Raw genomic sequence first — 23441 nt, 5'->3', positions numbered from 1 at the left:
ATTTCTCTGAATATCTCTTTGAAAAACTCCCAGCTCAGGTTGTCAAAAGCCTTTTCGGCGTCTACAACCATTAAGGCTATCTCTTTCTCGTGGTGTGTTTCGTAGTATTCGATTACGTCCAGTATGTTCCTCAGGTTATCTCCTATGTGTCTCCCCGGAAGGAACTCCACTTTGTAGCCCCATTTTTTAAGGTTGGCTCTACATCTCGTGGTTCCAGAGCATAGCCCGTTCAACGCCTTCCAGGTTGCCCAGTCTTCTGTGTGCGCAGGAGGGAGTCTCTCATCTGGTACCAGCCACTGATTGAGGTTCCAGAGTTTTGCCTGCCAATTTTGGACTCACACTTGTTGAGGTGTTCCTGCGAGTGTCTCTGTAGATCTTAGGAAGCTATGTCTTGATTTAAGGCATTGACTTGCTGGCTGATATCCAAACAGAGGATCAGCTGCTGAACAGACCTTATTTCTGGGTTGCTGTAAATTTCATTATAGACCTTTTTTCATTGTGGCTACTGGCTGTTAAGGTGGCCTGGATTGAATTTCCATAATCATAGAGTGTATCCACACTATAAAGGTATAGCAGTTCAACAGCACTTTAAGTGCCACAGCCCCATTCTATTCAAACTGGGATTTATAGTTTTGCAAAGTCTTTAGCCTTCTCTGCCAGAGAATAGTGGCCCCTCACCAAACTACAAACCCCAGGATTCTGTATGATGGAGCTACGGCATTTGAAGTCTCATCAAACTGCTATAACTCTACAGTAACAATACACTATTACAGTATGACTACAAAACTCTCCTACAGTAATAATCTGTAAATCTAGGTTCTGAATCTATGACTAAATACAGAATGCCACCCATTGTTTTTAAAGAATCAGTTTTCAATTTGACTTCTTAAAGGCAATATATGAAAACTCTCAGTATGTCTTTGAAATGGTTAGGAAAGGGCATTTTAAAGTGAAGGAACCGATAGCCCATTCATCAAACACTTGCGTTTAGACATTTATTTTTAACTCTAAAAAATAGTGAATTTCTGTTCTGTCACATCTTCATAAAGGGACTTTTATTCTGGATGAGGACATCACTGAGGATATTTGGCCTGTTATTCTCCATGGAGGCAGCAAATGCACTATTTGAAACAGAAGAGGCCCACTGTGCCTTTGGTGGGGAGGGAGTGGGAAGCGGGAGAGTACAGTGGTGTGTTTATATTTCAGAAACAGCTGCTTGAAAACCAAAATCAAGACGATTGTCCCCAAAGTTTAACACAACACAGGCTTCAACAGATCATTCTAATGCTTTTTGTCATACACATACATACTGCACAATAGAGCTCCCAGAGCTTCTGTTTTTAACCACCCTCTTGTCTGGTAGCGTTGAATAGCACGGCTTAAATTCCCTCCATCTTGCACAAAGATTTAGAAGCTAATTTTTTTTTATGGAAGTTAAATGGTTTTAATTTTCAGCATCTCATAGCAAACACTGTTCAGACCTTTCCATTTGGAAAGTCCCCAGTGTGAAAAGGGGAAACATTTCATAGTTACTGGAATGGCTCAGTTAGACAAGCAGAATATTTTGAATAAGATGATTATAACCACTTCCATCCAATGGAGTATACCACAACATTGGCTAGTGTTTTCACAAAATGGGCCAACACAGTATTCAAAGAGTATGAGCTTTGCAAATGCTTTCAAGGGCTCCATACTTCTCTGGGTTACATATCTAGCCTATAAAGACTATTGCATGTTTAATTGTTTACTACACTTTAAAAAAACTGGCTATTGTTGTTTTTAGTCATAGAACACATGATTATGGTGTTTTGAGATGTGTAGAGTTTTTAGCTTCTGCCAACCTAGCAGTTCAGAATCATGCAAATGTGAGTAGATCAATAGGTACCGCTCCAGCGGGAAGGTATCGGTGCTCCATGCAGTCATGCTGGCCACATTACCTTGGGGGTGTCTAAGGACAACGCCAGCTCCAGCTTGGAAATGGAGATGAACGCCAACCCCCAGAGTCAGAGACAACTGGAATAATATCAGGGGAAAACCTTTACCTTTAGAGATTTTTTTTAAGTCATATGCTATTGGAGCATTAATTTGATGATAAATTGATGAAAGCTACCCTCCTTCCGTCTTAAACACCATAGTCCTCTCCCTCAAATAGTGTGAGATGTTATGAAACAGGGAGGAAATAAGGGCAACAAAACCATTGTCACTGTCCCCAGTGTTTTAAAACTGTTGGCAGGAGAACGCTCTTGTGTCTTTCCAGAAGTCTGTAACAGAAGAGGATGTGGCCACATGGGCATTCCACTAACATGGCTAAAAATATGCTGTTTTCTATTTATCCCTTTTTCCCTTTCCCAATGCTGCTTCTTTGTTTTTCTTAGGGATTTTGAAACTGCAGGCAAGGACTGTTGCTTATTGCTCATAGATTTTATTTATCGTGTTAGAAGCAAATTGAGAACACAGTTATAATGCACAGAAAAACCACAAAGTTAAAAACTTGGCATTATACTAAATTTGCTTTGATCAGCAGCTGGCCACTTCGAGTGCTTCTCGTGTAGCTGTAAGAAGGTCTTCCAGTGTGTATGTAGCAGGGCTCAGGCAGCATTGTAGGAAGTAGTCTATGGTTTGCTCTTCTCCACACTCACATGTCATAGACTCCACTTTGTAGCCTCATTTCTTAAGGTTAGTTATGCATCTCATGGACCCAGAACACGCCATAGTCATAGATGTTGTATCTTCCATAGTCTGTTCAGTGCCTTCGAGGTCATTGGTCATAGATGACCCACTCCAAAAGCCTTTTTAGATGATGAATAGGATGAAAACATTATGAATCAATATGCTTCTGAGGGGGATTTTTTTGCATTTGAATTTTTATATCAAAATATGCATGTTTATGAAAGAGAACCTGCCATAGCACAGAGTACCACTTCTGTCACTAGGCAGATTGGTTATACTACCTCATCAGATGGACTACTTGGCCCATCGTATGTCGCTGTTCTCCCCTTTCAGGACAGAGCCCAATTACATGATGCATGTGCACTTACAACCCAGTTCTGTCCAGAAAAGGAAGAGCAAGCGGTGTATGCCACTGCCACAACAACACAGAAGCTTTTCTGTGCTGCCTAACATTAATGGGGGGAAGCCGGGCAGTGACACTTGGCCCCATAGAATGAGGATGATGGTAAGTCATGCAATGCGGAGCATGGGGTGACAGGTTCTCCATGCCACACAATAAATGACAAATCCATAAATCTTTGCGATGAGGTCTGTGTCCTTATTAGCATCATGACCAAATGTTAACAGGTGCTCAGTGGTGTTGTTGCTTCATGTCTTCAAATTGTTTCCAACTTCTGTCAGCCTAGCACAAGCTTTTCTAGGACTGAGAGTGTGTGACTTGCCCAGAATCACTTAATGGAGTTTCATGTCTGAGCAGGGGTTGTAGACCAGCATTCAAACCACTGCACCATGCTGTCTCTCCTTCTGTAGCATAGAAAGGATTGCCTTTTGTTTTATAGGGCTATGCTAAATAGTTTTGCTTCATTTTAGCACTTCAAGACTATGAAAGGATTTGTAGCTGGGAATAGAGCTGGAGAGTAAACTTTCCTGGTAGTAACCTATTCCTATAGTTCTCATGGCCATCTGGCTGGGAAATGGGTCTCATCTGTGCACTTTATTTCCTTTATTTGTTTCAGCACCATATAATCCTTGGTGTCTTCCTTGGTGGCATCCCAGCTCAGGGGACCCATTTAGCAAATCATGAGGATGTTGGACGCCAGCCTGGGTGAATAAAACTTGCTGTTCAGGACCCCATTTCTACCAATTCCAATGCTGGAATCCATCAGCTAAAGCAATGTGTAGCCCTTTCTGTTGTTTTTATTCATTTATTGTTCATTAAAATATTTATGTCCCACCCTGTATCTGAAGATTTCAGAATGGCTTCCAATAAAATCTATTTCTAACCACAAATAATTGCATTTTTTTAAAAAAAAATTAAGAAATATATTAAATAGTTTATCACTTAAACGCTGGACAATTTAAAATGGTGCAACTATAGCACATGTACCACCTGGATAAAATCAATTGGGCCCAAAGGCTTTAATAAAAAGTCCATGGTTTGACTTGGCAATGAAATGATACCAATGTTGGCACAAATCAGGCCTGCTATAGACCATCTGCAGCATCTTTTACCACCAATCAAACTTATCTTATAACGGTGATGCATGTCAGCTTTTGGCACTGAAATAAAACTTGGAAAGCCCTGGGATTACAGCTCAGAATACACGGTTGAATAAAATGCATGTATACTTTTTTGTTGGTTTTTTTTGTTGGTTTTTTTACTGTTCACCTATAAGCACTACACAGTTATATCAATTTCATTCCACTTTAATTCTCAGTGCTATGGCCTTAAGGAGTTTTTTTTTGTTCTTAGAATGCAACAAGGAACTCTGCAAACAAGAGAACTGAAGGTTAAATAAGTTTAATTCTGCAATGCAGACAGGCTTTTAGGGGCAAACAGGAGCTTAGCCAGCCAACAGGGTGATCTTGTGTCTCTTTGGTTAAGGCTGTTTGTTTGTGTGACCCAAATGGAGGTGTTATCTGAAATACACGTATAGTTTACAGCAGTTGATATTCATTGACAGTCTCCCCTCTTAAGTACTATACAGGTCTGGTGCTGCTAAACTTTCAAGATCAAATGAGAGCTGGTGCCTTTAGGGTAAATACCAGGAATGTGCAAACTTCAGCCCTGCAGGTGTTTTGGACTTCAATTCCCACAATTCTTAACAGCCTACCAGCTGTTGGGAGTTGTGTGAGTCCAAAACACCTGTATGGCAGGCATGGGCAAGTTTGCCCATGCCTACCATACAGAGTCTCATCTGCTACAGTAAGTTTTACATGAAGTAAAACCAGAGATTGGGAACTGTGGGTTTCCAAATATAACCCAAGGTTATTCTGAAAGAAAAGGATTGTGTGTAAACTTTAGCTCAGGTGAATAGAGATTTGGAAATCAATTTTCTAGTTGCAATTTTCTAGTTGCAAAAAACCCCCTACTTCCGTGTATAAAATGACCCAGAAGTATGTGGCAGGGGAATATGGTTTATCAGTCTCTGCTCACTCCAGTTTCATTCCACAGGAAACAATCTTAATGAGATAATTATTCTATCAATCCCTTCCAAGTAAAAAAAGCTGCTCATAAATAAATAAACAACAACAATCTTCAAGATCAGGGGATTTTCCAAAACCATGTGTTGTGGGCTAGCACTAGCATTCACAAGTTTCCTGGAGCCAATTGTGTTCAGCTCTGAGCTGTTTTGGATGTCCGATAATATTGGTAAAATGCAGATGAAATTTCAGGATGGCTTGTTTCAACAATAACAAATGAAAAATGAATAATACATTACTTTGGCTCAACTCTACTTTACCCCGTCTAAGTACCAGGTGTAGGCTACTTTAAATTTCTCTCAAGGACACTCTGTTATGTACATTAAGCCATGAAGCATATCACAGATTTTCTCAGGAATCACAGACTCCAGCAGACCCTCTGAGTTAGGGAATTATGTGTGTGTATGAACACACACTATAGTGTGAGCACACAAAAAGGTTATTATATGACTATCGTCAGAACAGTGGAAACCATCTTTCAGAAGATATTTCTATCTAGTATTGTACAGGCTCACATTGTATCTTCACTATATAGTTATAACATAGTGATGTCTTCCTAAGGATTTGCTGGACTCATACTTTGGTAGTATGTTTAATATGTTTGGTAATGTGTCCAGTGTTTCTTTGGTGCTACAGATATTTTGGACTTAATTCACAGAAGCCCAGCTATCATGCCCAGTGGTCAGTGATCCTTGTACAAACATTTGGATCAAATGATCAGAGGCTGAGAATGACTACCACTTCCCTCAATTTCAATTCCTGGGATATTTTCGGTGCCTGTAAAAGCTAATCTATGTAAACATCTGTCTTTTCAGAGTACTTTCGTCCTTTCGAAGTACTATTCCCAGTTTGGAAATTTTCCATTTCCAGCTGCTTTTATCATTCTCCCCTCTAGTTGTGGCAGAGGAAATAAAGTAGGAGTAAGTGTGCCACCTCCAAAGCCTGGATGATTCACACAGACGGGAAGTAGAGGAAGGGAAGAGATACTCGTGCCTTGCTTGTTATGCCCAGTGGCTCATTTGCCAACATTTCTCTCTGGTTCTAGTGGAAGGGGAAATACCTGTGCCAGTGACTGGCCTCTGTTGACAGGCCCACCTTTGCATGCCATAGTGGAATAAAGGATATTCGGATTAACCATATTCAAGATCAATTCTGTTCTGTTCCCAAAATGTATCATATCATGATCTGCCCACCTGCAAGAACATCACAGTCCTAGATTTATGCCCCCAGAGCTTTCCATGATAGTAATCATAAGCAGAACTACATGCATAGAGAGCAGTTTCTGCCTCATCCTAACACAACCTGAGGCAGCTGCGGGGGGTTAGGATTGTGCACTAAATTATCTGCGATAGAAGGAATTTGCATAAGCATTCATCACCTTAACACTTTTAGTACACCTAATCACATTCATGAATAAATTAGCTTTGCGCCTTTTAAAAATATGAAAGCGTTAGGAACATATTGGCAGAAACTTTTTTCTCTCAGCATACAGTGAGGGAATCCATTTTGATAATATTTCTGATACACCCCAGTACTGTTTTTTTCCCCAAAGGAACAATAAAACTGATTTTGATAGCATGGGAGAGAGATTAAACTGTGTGAAGGTGTGTAAGAACAGGTGATAAGAGAACCTTGCTGGAGAACAGAAATGTTATTCCTGCAGCTAGTTTATCATCTTCCCTTTTCTCTCTCTTTCTCTCTGGGGATAGTTACTATAATATGCACACTGTGCTATACAAATCTGTTTAGTTTTCTGAGCTGTTAAAAGTTAAATAAAATGGATCTTTCATAATCTAAATGGCAACAGGAATATGTGCGTTTTGCCCAAGTCCTAGGAGGTCAGCTCCTCCCTTTCAATATGGACCTCCTTAGCCTCATGCCATAAAATAATATTCTGAAATTCGCTTTCAACTGATTTTGTAAGACTGTGGTTAAAGAAATACAAGTTAAGAATCAAGCTCGGCACATGAAACTGGTCATTGTTTTCTCTGGATCAACACCTATATACTCCTTTGCCCAATGTGTATAATTGACTATTGGAATTTGCTTCTAAGAACCATGTGTTGTGATAGCCATTAGGGTTGTCTTGTTTTCATAGGTGCTTGCTGCCATACATTCATGTACTAAATGTTTACAATTTGATTTTCAAAAGGCTTTTCACACATATACCCTCACACAGAGAGTTCTCCATCTTTTCCCCCTGTGCATTAGAAAAGCCAATTTTAAGAAGCACATTGGAGACTTTGAAGTTTTTAGATTTAAGATGATAAATGCAGATTTAAAATAGTCTTTATGATGTCTGCATGATGCCTGAAAAGACACAGTGGCATGTTTCTTTCTGCTTTGTTGTGTTTTATATAGGACATCCCACAGTCCCTTTTTCCTCCCTGTTTTCTTACAAACCAAAATGCTTGAGATTTGATCCCTGTATTAATGGCAACAGCAGTTCACTCATATCTCTTTCACTGTGGAAGTCCTGGACAGAAACTCTTTGTTGGCAACTTTCTGTTTTGTGCTGAAAAATGGCAATATGGTATTTGATACATTTCTATTCATCCTTTCTTTGCAGAGGTTTATTTTTAGAAGGAGCTGAATTATCTTGTATGCATAGCTTGAACTTATCTACATTTTAACTCTTTTACTACATTTACCAGTCAAATACATACATACATACATACATACATACATATACACACATACATGCATATATTCTTGCAGAATTAAAACATATAAAACATTAAACTATTTAATAATAATAATAATAATAATAACAACAACAACAACAACAACAAAACACTTCATTTATATTCCACCCTTCTCCCCTAGAGGACTCAGAGTAGATTATAGCATTTACAGACATAGGCAAACATTCAATGCCGTTATAGTCAGACACAATAAAGACACACAAACATAAACAAAGGCAAGGGCTTCTCCTTTCATTTCCGGCTTCTGGAGGAGGTGCTCATTTCTGGCTCTGGGAAGGTTTTTTTCTCAATTTTCAAGCCAAGGAGCCTACTTTGTCACCTCCTGCTTGTGTGGCTAGCAAGATTGCTTGGAGTGTCTCTTTGCCTTTTCCTACAAAAGCAGTACCTATTTCCTCACATTTGCATGTTTTTGAACTTCTAGGTTGGTAGAAGCTGGAGCTGACAGATGGGAAATCACCCCATCTCATGTATTTGAACTGCCAACCTTTAGGTCAGCAGTTCAGCCAACCTTCAAATCAGCAGTTCAGCAGCACAAGGGTTTAACCCATTACATCACTGCAGCCTCCATATATTTGATTATATATGACAAACTAAACTTCTACAGGATCTCACAAAGCTTTGTGTGCAATTTATTTGCATATTCCAATTTTGTAAAATTGCATGCAGTAAATTATTATCAGAGATACTCACACAATAAAACCAAACTCATACAAATAAAATAATCATGAAATTGACATGGGATCGCCACAGGTGGGGATTAGTGATGGGCTAACCATGATGGGATTGGAACATGGATCATAACAATAACAAAAAAAATCCTGTGTTATCATTAGCCCCCTACACTTAGGCTCTTTTGTATTAAGGGTGGTTTCCCAGGGGATTAGTCCCTTTGGAGGCAAGATGAAGAGTCATCCTCCTAAAGCAGAATTAGCAGGGAAATTGAAATTCTTGCAAACTAACTTCAGTAAAACAAGGAAATGGGTAGTACAGTTGGCCCTCAGTATCCATGGATTTAATAATCCATGGCTTGAAAATATCCCCTCTCCGCAAAAAATAAATAAGTAATCCATAAACCATTCCTTGATTTTGCCATTTTGTGTAAGGGAAACATTTGACTACACAACTTGAGTATATGAGGGATTTTGATATCCATGACAGGTCCTGGAACCAGACCCCAGCATGGGCCTGCTGTATTCAAGTTATTTAACTGAAATGTTTGCTAACAACTTTGAAACATATATTCTAAAGACAAACACAGAGATCACTTTAGTTTGGCAGGACTTAAGCAAAGTTTCAGATGAGGAAGAACTCAGGAGAGCTGGTCTCCAGTTTCGTGAAGGAAGGAGGAAGACAGAGTTTGTGGGGAGGGAACAGTCTCTCTGTGACCAAAGGCACTTAGAAGTTTCTGGGTTCACATGGTCAGTTGCCTGGAATTGATTATCATGCATTACAATCCACCAAAAGTGCCCCTAGCTCTAAAAGCATATGGGAGAAAGGCAGATTGGATCAGATTTTTCAAACAGTTTCATACTATGAGGACACCTGAAAGGAATCTCCAAAGATGAACGTATGGGAAAGCTGATGTGGGAGCAGACATAGGATCAGTCTGTCTGGTCACTTCTCCCCTACATCCCTCTCAAGCTACAACAATAGCGAAACTCTAAGGATAGCAAGTCAGTACTGAAAATGTGATATGCATAAACAGAAGATCAAAAGCCACAATCTGGCACAATTACATGGTATTCAGACTGTAAAATCTAGCGATCAGGAGAAACACCTGCCACCATGCAAGAAGAAAGTCAACTTGTTTTGCTGAGTTAGTGATCTTGGAAAATCCCACACCGAACCTTATGGAGAAGAATTTGTTGCTAAGCCTCTAACATTTAAGATGGGCACTGCCCATTTGCAGAACGTGCTTAAACCAGAATTGTTCAGTGTAACAACAGCTTTGTGAACAGCTTGAGAAATGGCTTTGAAAGGCTTGTCTATAGTCAAGTTCCTTGAGATAGACTAATTCCTCATAAATCAGAAAATGGAATACTGTAATATTGTTTTTTACTCTCTCACACACACTTTTTCTCTCCCAACCATTCATTTACTCACTTTTCCCCTTAAAATGAAATCTTCAAGTGGCCCAAAAAATTGAAAACACACATTTTCTTCATTCAGTCAAACTGCATATAGATTCAAACTGACTGCAAATATCATGGTTACAATAATTTTGAATAGCAGTTTGTATCATAATTCTACCTGATGGCAGAAATAATTATAGCATTGATTGGGTTGCGTTTTTTCTTCTTTGTTTTGACTGGGAATTGGAGTAAGTTGCCTTGGGCACAAGGGTCAGCAACAGGGGTGAGTCTGAGGTCCAATTTTCTGCCTTGGGTCTCTCTGGAGACTGGAGAGACTGTCAAAAATGCCTCCAGATCACATGGAATTATGAAGTAGACAGATGAGCACTTCTGAATTTCAAGAACTGAGAGTGTTTTTTTTATGTTAAACAGTATTTATAAGGCAAATTTCTCTTCTTCTAATTGAGGCAATTCAGTATGTTTTCTCTAGGAAAGGAGAAGTCTAGAGGAGTTTGGGGGGGGAGAGAGAGAGAGATGCTTCACCCATTCATGTTGAATCACAAGATACGTTTGCCTCCATGGATGTCTCATATCTATACAGATGGTTCTCAGCTTTGTGAAAATTGACTGCTTCTTCCTTAACTTTGGCCCAGGTGTTCCTAATAGCCTAAGAGCATCATCAGTGTCAATTTTAAATTAATCCTAGGAGGCATGCTTACACTACAAACTTTAAACTGGCACTAACCTCCCTTTTTCTAGGATTCCCCCAATGGCACAGTGGGTTAAACTACTGTGCTGGCAGGACTGAAGACTGACAGGTCGCAGGTTCGAATCCGGGGAGAGCGCGGGTGAGCTCCCACTATCAGCTCCAGCTCCTCATGCGGGGACATGAGAGAAGCATCCCACAAGGATAATAAGAAACAACAAAACATCTGGCTGTCCCATGGGCAACGTCCTTGCAGACAGCCGATTCTCTCACACCAGAAGCGACTTGCAGTTTCGCAAGTCGCTCCTGACACGACAAAAAAAAGGACCTTGAGACTTGTAGTTATGGAGAGAGGGGCTACTGATCTCTAATGAAGAATTCTGATTATCACAAAAAACATCGTTCCCAGGATTTTTTGGAGAAAGCCCAAAATGGTTACATAGTTGTATGAAATGAATATCTATATATAGAGATTTAATAACATAATGCCTGATGAAAATTGGCATTATCCAATTAATGTTTTGTAAACAATAGAAATTATTGATTATCCATTATTTTGGCAGATTAATGTCTTCTCTCCCTCATAGTCTTGATTTTGTCCTAGCAACTCTAGCTGTTTTACACTGAAATACTAATACCGGGTTAGTCAAAAAAGATCTTAGTACAAGTTATACTATCTGCTGTAACAGTCGACACCAGCAAATACACACATACACACAGAGATAGAAAAGGGGCTGAAGGTAAATATAACAGAAACATTGGTGCTTCCACTAAAATATATTGACTACCCCACCCTCAGCCCTAACTCACTGTCTGGCCTTGTAGCACTTTATTACCTGCCCTGCTCTTACAACTGTTATTGCACTATATTTGCCCCACTCTAGAATCATAGAGTTGGAAGAGATCTTGTGGGCCATCCAGTCCAACTCCCTGCCAAGAAGCAGGACAATCGCATTCAAAGCACCCCCAACAGATGGCCACCCAGCCTCTGTTTAAAAGCTTCCATAGAAGGCGCCTCCACCACACTTCAGGGTAGAGAGTTCCACTGCTAAACAACTCTCACAGTTGGAAAGTTCTTCCTAATGTTCAGGTGGAATCTTCTTTCCTGTAGGTTGAAGCCATTGTTCCGCGTCCTAGTCTCCAGAGCAGCAGAAAACAAGCTTGCTCCCTCCTCCCTATGACTTCCCCTCACATATTTATACATGGCCATCATGTCTCATCTCAGCCTTCTCTTCTGCAGGCCAAACATGCCCAGCTCTTTAAGCTGGTCCTCATAGGGCTTGTTCTCCAGACCCTTGATCGCCCCCTCCCCGAACAGGTCAGCTTGTCAATATCTCTCTTCGATTGTGGTGCCCAGAATTGGACACAGTATTCCAGGTGTGATCTAACCAAGGCAGAATAAAGGGGTAGCATGGCTTCCTTGGATCTAGACACTATACTCCTATTTATGCAGGCCAAAATCCCATTGACTTTTTTAGCTGCAGCATCACATTGTTGGCTCATGTTTAACTTGTTGTCCACGAGAACTCCAAGATCTTTCTCACATGTACTGCTGTCTAGCCCTCTTAGATCTGAACATGCTTACTGTTTTCAGCTACGAATTGATGGTTCTTATTGTTCTTATGTTATGATATTTGTTGTTTGGTTTGTTATTTTAATTATTGAAATGCAATTTATATAAATCGTGTTATATTTTATTCCGGTTTTGCTGGGCGTAGTCCCCATGCAAGCTGCCCTGAGTCCCTTCAGGGAGATGGTGGTGTGGTATAAGAATAAAGTTTTGTGGTGGTGGTGGTGGTGGTGGTGGTTGAAAATATTGTGATCTATTGTAGCCCTCATGGGACTCAACACTTAGCTGTTGCAATCCAACATCCCCTTAGTGTAGCATAATTACCTACAAGGAAAGATATCACTTATGCAGACTAACAACATTGTGTGGCACATGTCACTAACTGGGTGCCATCATTTAATTCATAATAGACAGTGTGCAATGAAGGATGCACAATGTACAATTGCAATGCACAGCATTGCTGTATGCACAAGCACAATTTTCAGCAGAATACAACTTTGTCTTATGCAAAAAAAAATCATCTCACGTGAGTACACATGTATATGTCACTAACAGTGGCAATCACAATTTCAAAAGTGGGGGTTCTTAACGGATCACATACACAATCTCTACAGCTTCTTTTGCTTCTGATCTACATTTCGCCTTCAACTGAAGTCTTGAGATACACTGCTTAGAGATGGGAAAGGATTTCATTAGATTTACAAGTCATGATTAAAGGGTTTTTCACACCTCATTGAGGCTCATTTGTGAGGCAAAACTCCTTACTTAAAGAATGTGCACATCTGCAATGCTTTCAAGGCATTCCAAACATACAAAGTGTAGACAAAACAATGCACACTTTATAAAACATGAATGGCTACAATGTGTACAGTTCAAAAGATCCACAGGATGCACTGCAGATAACAGGGGAAATGCATACTTAGCTAAAGTGCATAAACAGATGTGCACATTTATGAAGAGTGCATAAAATATGCCCTGATTTTCATGTAAAGAAAACTTAACCTGGAAGAAGAATAGGAAGAAAATGCAGGTGGTATTTTCAAGAAATGAAAGAGATTCTCATTCCCGTAGTTTTGCCAAGTGAATCGGTTTTGGTACCACCTACCTACAGCCTGTTTCAACCAAGTCTTGCAGTTGAAATCTGTCTGGGCTGAAATGTGGTATTATTGTTAAGAACATTATACAAAAATGTGAAAGTTTTATCTTCTGGTCACCATGAAATTCATTAGGAGACTTTAGCCCCATCAGTCTTGACCTACCTCACAGGTTTATTGTGAAAATAAAGTGGAGATGAGAGCCATTCTTTCATTGAAAGACAGGTGTCTAATACATGGATATTATTGGTATGGGTGCATTCGCAGATTCAGTTAAGAGAGCAAGATAGTAATGGCTATCAGAAATGGCTATGTGAATCGCCAACCTCAATCTCTCAACAGCAGTCAAGAGGTGGGTTCATAACAACTGATCCAGAACTAACAATCAAAGATAGTTGATACTGATTTTAGTATAGTCATGCCTTGGATTAGGAAAGAAGCCTTCCCTCACCTACCATGCATTTTTGCAGAAGAACTTTTATATGCTTCTCTTAAATATGTACCTAAACAAATGTTGTTTTTGTTGTATGTTACCTTCAAGACATTTGTGACCTATGGCACCCTTAAGGTGACTCATGGGGTTTTCAGGGTTAAGATTGTGTTACTTGCCCAAAGTCACTTAGTGGATGTCCATGAGCAAACAGAGAATTGGATCCTGGTCACTGGAGTCATAGTCCAGTGCTCAAATGACAACACCATGCTGGCTCTCAAGTGCAATTTAATATATTTTTTTGTTGAATAATTTTTATTAAAGTTAATATATTGTATTGGGATAGCCTATTTGAAACCTCTAAGCAAGTCACACACAATCACAAGGCTATTGTTGGAAAGCAAATATGACATCATGAGCCCCTATTGTTTTTTATGACAGTTTTTGCTTTAGTACAATAAATGTTTGTTTTATTTAACATTAGAAAAAATGAAACTTTAGTTCTGTTTCAAAAGCTGTGCCAAGTTTGCATTTGTGCGAAGTCTTAACTGTTTGATAATCCAACCATATGTAATGCCTTGGTATACCAATCATATCATGAGTCATGAGGATGGAGGGGGCTGTTTTTATAGGACAACAGTGCCCTTTAGGACAAAAAAAATCAACCCTTTCCTTCCTGTCTGCGATTTCTGCAAAAACTGCCACACCACATAGACATACTGCTGTAATTACTGGCAGAAAGGAAGATTCCCAATAGCTCTTTCCTTTATTTTGCTGATTGCAACCCCAGAGAGAAAATATGTCCCAGAAATCATAGCCATGGAATAGGTATTGGTAGTTTAATTGACCTATGTCTGACAAAATGTGTGCCCTTTAGACATTTTATGGGTCCTCCAGTACAACTCTATGGTGTTCTTGGGTCAGAAATCATTCACTTCAATAGGTTTCATTATTATATCTGGTTTCATGTATCTCCTGTTGATATATAGGACCATACTGTACTATTAAAAGTACAAAGAAACCATTGTGTGTTTGGAAATGGTAACAGAAACCTTTCCCTTCCAAGGCTTTAAAGAAAGCTCTGATCTCAGAGGGTAGTCTTTGAATCCACATACTCGCTCCTCCTAGCCCTATAGAGTCTTCTTTGGTGGTTTCACATCCATTATCTGATGGGAGGATTGGAGTAGTAGTGGTAGACTGAGAGGGAGTTGGATCTATTGGCTGTACCTCTCAAACATGGATGGTAATTTACACCAGTTCTGAGACAAGTTCAGTTGAGTTTCCTTTCATTTCTTGCAAAGAAGGTGTATATGGTTGCTTGATTAATTAGTCAATTAATTAGTTTCTAAGACTTCGAGATGAGGAACTGACTTTGTTGTGACTTCTTCTCTGCTATCAAGAAGGGGAAGTGTTGGAACCTCCCGTGTTACTCTATCATTAGGCTCTTTTTCTTTAAGATCACAGCCCTAACATCACATGTAATTAGTCCATTAGATAGGCTAATGCCTGTGAGAGGGATGCCTGGACTTGCATAGCTGAATTCTGCAAGTGAACCTTATCTCCAATGACAGATCAAAACTGATGCCACGAATGCACTGATTTGTAGGTTACTTTTACTAATCAATAGTTATTGCCTCCAAGTCATTGTTATTAGAATAGAAATTTAGGGCCTAATTGGATTAGTTCATACCAGTGTTTTAAGTAGAGAATACCATAGAGTAAGAATTATTATTTTTTCTCTCTTTCTCCAGAACTCTGCATTACATAGTGCTGTTTTGTAAGGCTCAGATATTCTGAGTGATTTGACAATGTTAAGGCTGCTGCACAAGCACATTGCTTTCAGTCAGAGCTTTCAAGAGGGAATCAAATAGAGATGCAGGGGAAAAAACACAATATTAAATGAATACTAGGTTTTAACAAGGTTGACCTTACCATCACAGCCATCGGTTCCCACATTAGATAGAAGGTACGTAATGTCATGAATCTTGCCAGTTATTTAATGGTATTATTATATTTTTACTGCCAGGAATGAGAAGAAGCGTTTATGGGATTTTCTGATTCATGTGCCAAAACAACTTGGCTAGCCTTGGACATTATGCACAGCTATTCTTCTTGACTTGTAGGAGTGGCATTTGCTGCTGTGCCTTAGGCCAGTCTTGTTTTGCAAAGAGAGATTCCAGAACACACATTCTGGCATCTGGTAGTAATAGTCCCTCTACTGTGCTTGTTCTCTTAGCATTGAACAGACCTATAAGCAAAGAAATTTGTGTGTCCATCATACTAGTTTCTCCACAGGTGCTCCTTGGTTGCTGCTTCATAGTGTCCTGCACATGCCTAATACAAGGCAAAAATGGGTTGTTTCCACATACATTCCCCCAGTTTTTGCCACATATAGTGCAGCTGCTTCTGCTATAGCTTTGCTCTTTTGGTCTAAAATACCTGTGTATATGCATCACATCACATTAACAGTTGTAAGGAAAGAAGAAGGAAAAACAGTTGAGCCGTAAACTAGGGCCAAGGGAAACCAGAGACAAGTGAACAACTAGCAATTCATTCTCACTAAGACTCCTGATTTTTTTGTCTTGTTTTCTTTCTTTCTTTCCCTACTGCATGAATCTCACTCCTAACACTGCTTTTCATTGCAATCTACATGTTTTGATTGTAATGTTCAGTTTCCTCATATTTGATTTACAGGTTGAGTTCTCCTGTGCCTAAACCCATCTTAACCCAAGTTTATCTTTCATGTTGTGTTATACTTCTTTCATCCTGCAACTCACTCAGCACCCGTATTGCCCTTTTGGCATACCCTATGTATCAGGCATGGGTAAACTTTTAAACTTGGGGGCTGCATGACAGGCTGGAGTGGGGTAGACGGGCATGAGGGAGGAGTTTCTCTCCAAGTCCCCTCCCTGCCCTTTCCTCCTCTTCCGTTTGGATCCCAAAAGGGTTGGCCTTAGTCAGGATGAGATGGTGGACAAGAGAACCAAAGTGTCTCCAATAAACTCTGCATTGCCTATTCGTGACATAGAATCCTAGAACTGAAAGAGATCCCCAAGGGTCATCCAGTCTAACCCTCTGCCATGCAAGAAGGCACAATCATGGCACTCCAGCAGACAGCCTCTGCAGAATAGCCTCCAGAGAAGGAGACTCCTCCACACTCCAGGGCAGCCTATGCCACTCTTCAACAGCTCTTATTCTCAGGAAGTTCTTCCTAATATTTTAGTGGACTCTTTCCCTACCATTTGAAACTATTGCTCCCTGGTGCCCTGGTCTCTAGAGCAACAGAAATTCAGTTTTCCCCCTCCTCAATGGGACACTCTTTTAAATCTTAAAACATGGTTCTCATGTTCCTTCTCTATCTTCTCTTCTCCCAGCGAAACTTCTCCCAGGAGGAAAGGAGGAAGGAAAAAGAGAAGGGAGGGAGGGAGGGAGGAATGGAGGGAGGGAGGAAGAAAGAGAAGGAAGGAAGGAAGGAAGGGGGAAGGGGGAAGGGGATGGAGAGAGGAGAGGGAGGGAGGGTGGAAGGAAGGAAAGAGGGAGAAGGGGAAGGAGGGAGGAAAGAGGGAAGAAAAGAAGGTGGGAGGGAAAAAGAAGGAGGTCAGGAAGGAAGGAAAGGAACAAGGAGGAAGGAAAGAGATGGAAGGAAGGATAGGATGGTGAGAGGGGGGAGTGCCTGAGAAAAGAGCCCAAGGGGCTGCATCCGGCCCCTGGGCCTGGGTTTGCCCATACCTGCTATATACTCATGTCGAAGTCTAAAAATATGGCTTAAAATATCAACAATCAAAAACTGTGTGGACTTATCTATGAGTCAATATGAATAGTGTACATTAATGTTTATTTTTAAAAAAGGACCACTTCTTCTGAGTTACAAAAGGGCTTGAAACCATCCTAGGAGAATCAAAAAGAAGTACTGACCCCCTCTACTCTCTTTGCCATGATGCAGTTTCTGGTCTCCTTGAAATGGCAGCAGTTGCAGTGACTGGCTTCCTGAAACCATATTGATGTTTTCCCCTCTTCATGGAATGCCTCTCGGCTAATCCACTGGTCATATCAAAATTCATAATTTTGAGCCCAAAATCTCCCTTTGATTTGTCTACCTATACATGAGAACCATATTGCACATATCAATACTGTAAACATGGCATTAACCCGGATTCCTTTCAGTTGTAGCATGGTAGCAATATTCAACCATTTCCCCCCTACAATGCAGCATGCTACATTATTATGATGGAAGTCACCAACCGGAAATTAAACAAAACGGTATATAAACAACAAACAAATCATATATCAGTGGTGTGTCCCCAACCAACTGAATAAAAGAGGAATACAGTGTAGCATTTTCATTCTGCTATTTAAGTGATCCAATAGTATCTGTAAAATATCTGTAAGTGATCTTTCAATATACAAGTCTCTGTACCATTCAGCATCACAACATTGTGCTAAATAATAAAATTCAGGAGAGTAGAGATATTAATTACCACTGGCCCAATTAGCACTGAAACTGTCTTTATTTCAGAGGAAATACGTTTCTTTTATAAATCCTCAGGATCTAAAGATCTTGGCTTGATTAGATATTGGAGTTTTGTATATGGTATTCTCAAAAGTTTAGGCGTTTTTCATTGTTTTGTGTGTTTAAAGTGGGTTTAAATTGCTTGAAATCTGTTTTAAATTCCTTTTTATGCCTGTACCCTGCTCTGAGATCAGCATTATTGAGCAAGGATATACATATTTTGATAAACAATACAGAGGTAATCAAATGCAGAGGTTCATTTAATGTTGGTTGCAGTGCCGGTGCCAGGCTACGTATTTTGTACCTTTTTTGCAAGACTACTTCTACTTCCTCCCAAATGGCTAAGTTTGATTATTATTTTTTTAGAGACAGATATCTCATAGGGGAAAAAAAATGAAAAACCCAAAACCTGGAACTGCTAAGTTTATTTTAAATTAGAAAAAATACAGTGTAATAATATTTTCTTTTCTTTCACAAATGCAAAAGAAACTATTTTAGCCCAAATAGCATGGTTGCATTTTTTGTGATAATTACAAAGGCTGTTTGTATGAAACTCTGCCCCTCTAAGATAGGTTCTGGACCCCTCTGAGATCTGCACCCCAGGCAGCTTCCTAGTTTGCCTAATAGCATTGCCCCTTGTTGGCTGCTCTATTGCAACTATCCAGATTATACTCATATAGATACAAAGGAGACCGCTGGAACACCCCTGCTTTTGCTGATTCAGTTGAGGAGTGTCTTTAAGCAAATAAGCCCTCTCTCATCCAGCAGCAACAGCAAAAACACTGACTCGGGGTGGCACTGTAAACTTTGAAAGGTTCATGATCTTGTGAAGGAGGCTTGAGGCAGGATATGATTTAGAAATTAATGCATATATATTGAAAATGACCCCAGGGTTAAGCTATGAAAAGTAAGGTGCTTTTGGCTCTTGTTCTTTGGTGACAACTGTAAATTTGTTTCCCCTCGTACATTTTAGATTGCTTATTTTGTGGCTATTTCTAATGTAAACAGAAAATGGAAATGGTTTGAAGCATCTGTATTCCCAGTGTGAGGATCCATGGGCATCAACTTTGTAAACAAGCTTTCCTCTAACACTCAGCTTCTTCGGACACAGTTGCCTCCTGCACCTTTTGCAACATTCACAAGGGACAGTAGTCATTTAAAAAAAATAAAGTTGACATTTTAATCAGTATTTACAAGGAGGTGCTAGAAATCTGATAGCCTTACATTTCCCATAAGGGAGAGACTGATTCATCCACCTGTATAACAAGTCTATTGCATGATTCAGCAAATAAATGTATATAGAGTTCTTTGAACACTTCCCTAGTGTTTACTATTACACATTTGCTGAGTTCTGCTGACAAACTTTATTCACCCACACCTTCTACTACTGTTGCATTTAATTATTTTACTTATTGATGGTAGCGTACTCTACGAAAACAGAATTTTAACTATATTGTCAAAGGCTTTCATGGCCGGAATCACAGGGTTTGTTGTAGGTTTTTCGCTTGTGACCTCACAACCACTGAGGATGCCTGCCATAGATGCAGGTGAAACATCAGGAGAAAATTACTCCTAGAACATGGCCACCCAGCCTGAAAAACCTACAACAACCCTATTGCCCACTGGGAGACCCAGTGCAGGGTAAGAGTTTGACTGTTGGAATAGGACTCCAGGAGACCCAGGTTCAGATCCCTGATTCATGTTAAAATCAGCAGCAAAGTGGGATGACTAAGAATTAACCAAGACTGCCTGCCAAATAAGGACAGTTGGGGCATATGTATCTGCACATTTATATTTTCTGTTCAAATGATGGTGCATTTCATATAGTTGGAAGAGACCACAAGGGCCGTGCAACCCAATTCCTGGCCATGCAGGAACACATGATCAAAGCACTTCTGACAGATGACCATCAAGTCTCTGCTTTAAAACCGCTTTGAGTCTCCTTGTAGAGAGAAAAAGCTGTCTATAAATAAACACAACAACAACAACAGCGACCTCCAGAGAGGGAGCACCCACCACATTCCAAGGCAGTCAGTTCCACTGCTGGACAGTTCTTACCTTCAAGAATTTTTCCTAATGTTTAAATGGGGTCCCTTTTCCTGCAACTTGAATCTGTTGTTCGTTGAACAGTAGAAAATAAGATTGCTTTCCTCAGTATGACATCCTTTCAAATATTTATATGGCTATCATGTCTCCTTTTAATCTTCTCTTCTTAAAGCTAAACATATCCAGCTCTCTCAACTTCTCCTCATAGGACTTACTTCCAGACCTTTGACCATTTTTGTTGCCCTTCTGTGGACACTTTCCATTTTGCCAATATCTTTCTTGAATGTGGTGTTCAGAACTGGATATAGTGTTATTCTAGTGAGGTCTGACCAAAACAGAATGGAATGGTATTCTTACTTCCCTTGATCTAGACCAGTGGTTCTCAACCTGGGGTCCCCAGATGTTTTTGGCCTTCAACTCCCAAAGTCCTAAGAGCTGGTAAACTGGCTGGGATTTCTGGGAGTTGTGGGCCAAAAACATCTGGAAGACCCCAGGTTGAGAACCACTGATCTAGACACTATATTCCTATTGATTCAACCTAGAATCACATTGGCTTTTTTACCCAACACATCACACTTTATTTTGTGTGTGTGTGTGTGTCAGGAGCAACTTGAGAAACTACAAGTCACTTCTGGTGTGAGAGAATTGGTCGACTGCAAGGACACTGTCCAGGGGACGCCCAGATGTTTTTGATGTTTTACCATCCTTGTGGGAAGCTTCTCTCATGTCCCCACATGGGGAGCTGGAGCTGACAGAGAGATCTCATTCGTGCTCTCCCTGGATTCAAACCTCTGATCTGTCAGTCTTCAGTCCTACCGGCACAAAGGTTTGATCCATTGTGCCACTAGGGGCTCCTATCACACTTGATGAATGTAATTTAATGTCTTCTGATGTTTTGTATATGTCAAAAACTCATCAAGAATCAAATATTAGATCTCATTTTAATCTAGCATTTAGCAAAACGTTTAAGAGAAAATAATCCATCAGCTAAATCCAACTGGGGTTGATCCTATAAATCAATGACACTTGGATAAGTTCTATTGATTCAACAGATTACTTTAGTTAGGACCATCAGTTCATTTAGGCTTATGGATTTAGCTGCAAGTCACTAAATGAACTGGAGTGACAGGAACTTGAGAACCACTGAATTCAAGCACATATAAATCAGTGCTTGAATTTGTATCTTTAAAAAGTTTTAAATTTCAACTCTTTTTATTATTTATGTCATTCAATGAAAACAATATTTCTTAGATTTTGAAAATGAACAGTTCCTGACCTTTGAGAATGGGGATCAAATAATCCCCCTTGTGCCTTAGCAATCTTTGAGGGAAAGGCATGGAGTAGCCTTCCGCTATGATCCTGATTCAGTTGGTGGAGAAAGTGCTTCTAGTATCAAATGTCTTTTCTCTGATATACCACCCTTACTTGTGAACTAGATAGCACCTGAGGAAAAATAGTATTTGAGTGAATTGTATTGTGAACTAGATAGCACCCGAGGAAAAATAGTATTTGAGTGAATTTCTTTTTAAAATTTGAAGATGGACGAAGCACTACTAATAGACTTCTGGGTCATTCGCTGCAGATCATTAGCTTTACGATTTCCAACTGTTTTAACAACCATGACAACAAAATGACTTTTCACACCCAAATTAGGCTATTAAAATGAAGCAAGCTTGAGTTACCAAGAAGTGGACTTGATATAAAGGCCCTGCAAGCTCATTTCCATGCTGGGACTAAAACTAAATTGCGTGCTCCAGAATGTGCTTAGCAATACACTATTTTGAATTTCCAGCTGCATGTTTTTTGTACCTGCCTCTGGTAAAATTAAGCATCTTGTTATTTTAATTAAAACAGAAAACAGGTCCAAGCGTGAGGTCTGATCATGCTGTTTTGCAATCAGGCACCAGAATTGGGTTAAACCCCTTTCTTTCTTTCTTTGGCAAGATCCATAGAATTGTATAATCTTTGATGAGTATTTTATTTTTTATTTTTGAAGTCTTACACTAAGACATTCCAACAGTATTTCTTTGGACTTCTAATTACTTACTATTTCTGGCCTTAGCATCCACTGCTCTGATGTATTTTGAATGAAAATACCTCCTCAGCAGAAATGTCAACAGCACCTTGGCAAAAGTGCTTTGAAAGGACATAACACTGGTTCTCTTTTGTTAATTATGAGGTGCATGATAATGTAGTAATTTAATCTCTGCCTTGCAATTTCACTTAAAAGCAAATGTTTTGTAAGGTGTCAACCACTTTTTCATTTTTTTAAGAAAAAAAACTGAGAATGAGTCTTGAATTTATAGAAGCTGCTTGGGTTCCCCCTCCCCTATGCATTAATTTTGGTATATTCTCTTAAATAGGATTGTTAGCTTATGCACATGAGTTCCTGTCAGGAGCAATGGCATGGAAAAGAAGCTTTTAGCATCTTCTAATCCTGTCAGCCTTTTGTCATACTGATTTACACAGTGATTTACATACATTACCTTGCGGGCTTCAACAGTCAGAAGAAGTGCTATTGCATTGAAATTTAACTGGTGCCTTTGCTGGCACCCTAAAATTTTTATAAAGTAAGTTTCAGACTATTTCACATGGATCTTTTCCCCCAAAACTGAATCTGTGGCTTGTTTCTATATGTATAAATTAGGCTAAATATGTGACTATGTCTTCTAAAAGTGTTGTGAGTCCTGTGGAAGTATAATTTGGACACCTGTTTTAGGAAAGTCTCTTTCATAGAAGTGGACATGAACTTTGTTTTGCTTCTATGTAGGAATAAAACAAAATGAACCGTCGTAATTAATGATCCGTTTTCAGTGCCTATGTCTGCTGTTCATCATTGCCATTTGGTGTGTGTGTCTGTCTGTCTGCCTGCCTTCAAGTCCCCTGTCAACAACTTAGTAGTAGTATACTAATTTTACCCCACTTTTCTCTCTGGGTCAAGACACAAAGCAAGTTATAGCAACCCCATGCATTTCATAGAGTTTTCTTATGCAAAAGGGTATCCATTTGTGGTTGTGTCACTTCCCTCCTCTGAAATATAGCCTATAGCATCTGATATTCACTGGCAATCTTCCATCCAAGTACTAACCTGTTCCTGTTTAACTTCTGTGATCAAACATGATCTGGAATCTTTAAGATATTTAGCCCATAATAT

At 39.7% G+C, this 23441-nt stretch overlaps 1 protein-coding gene across 1 annotated transcript in view; it reads left to right on the top strand.

Moving 5' to 3' along the window:
- The window catches only part of GPC1 (glypican 1), a 275461-nt gene that overhangs the window by 214140 nt on the left and 37880 nt on the right, over positions 1–23441 (top strand). The window lies entirely within an intron of this gene.

Source organism: Anolis sagrei, chromosome 3 (assembly GCF_037176765.1).
Source record: "Anolis sagrei isolate rAnoSag1 chromosome 3, rAnoSag1.mat, whole genome shotgun sequence".
Classification (NCBI taxonomy): domain Eukaryota; kingdom Metazoa; phylum Chordata; class Lepidosauria; order Squamata; family Dactyloidae; genus Anolis; species Anolis sagrei.
This window is presented reverse-complemented; position numbering and strand designations above follow the sequence as displayed.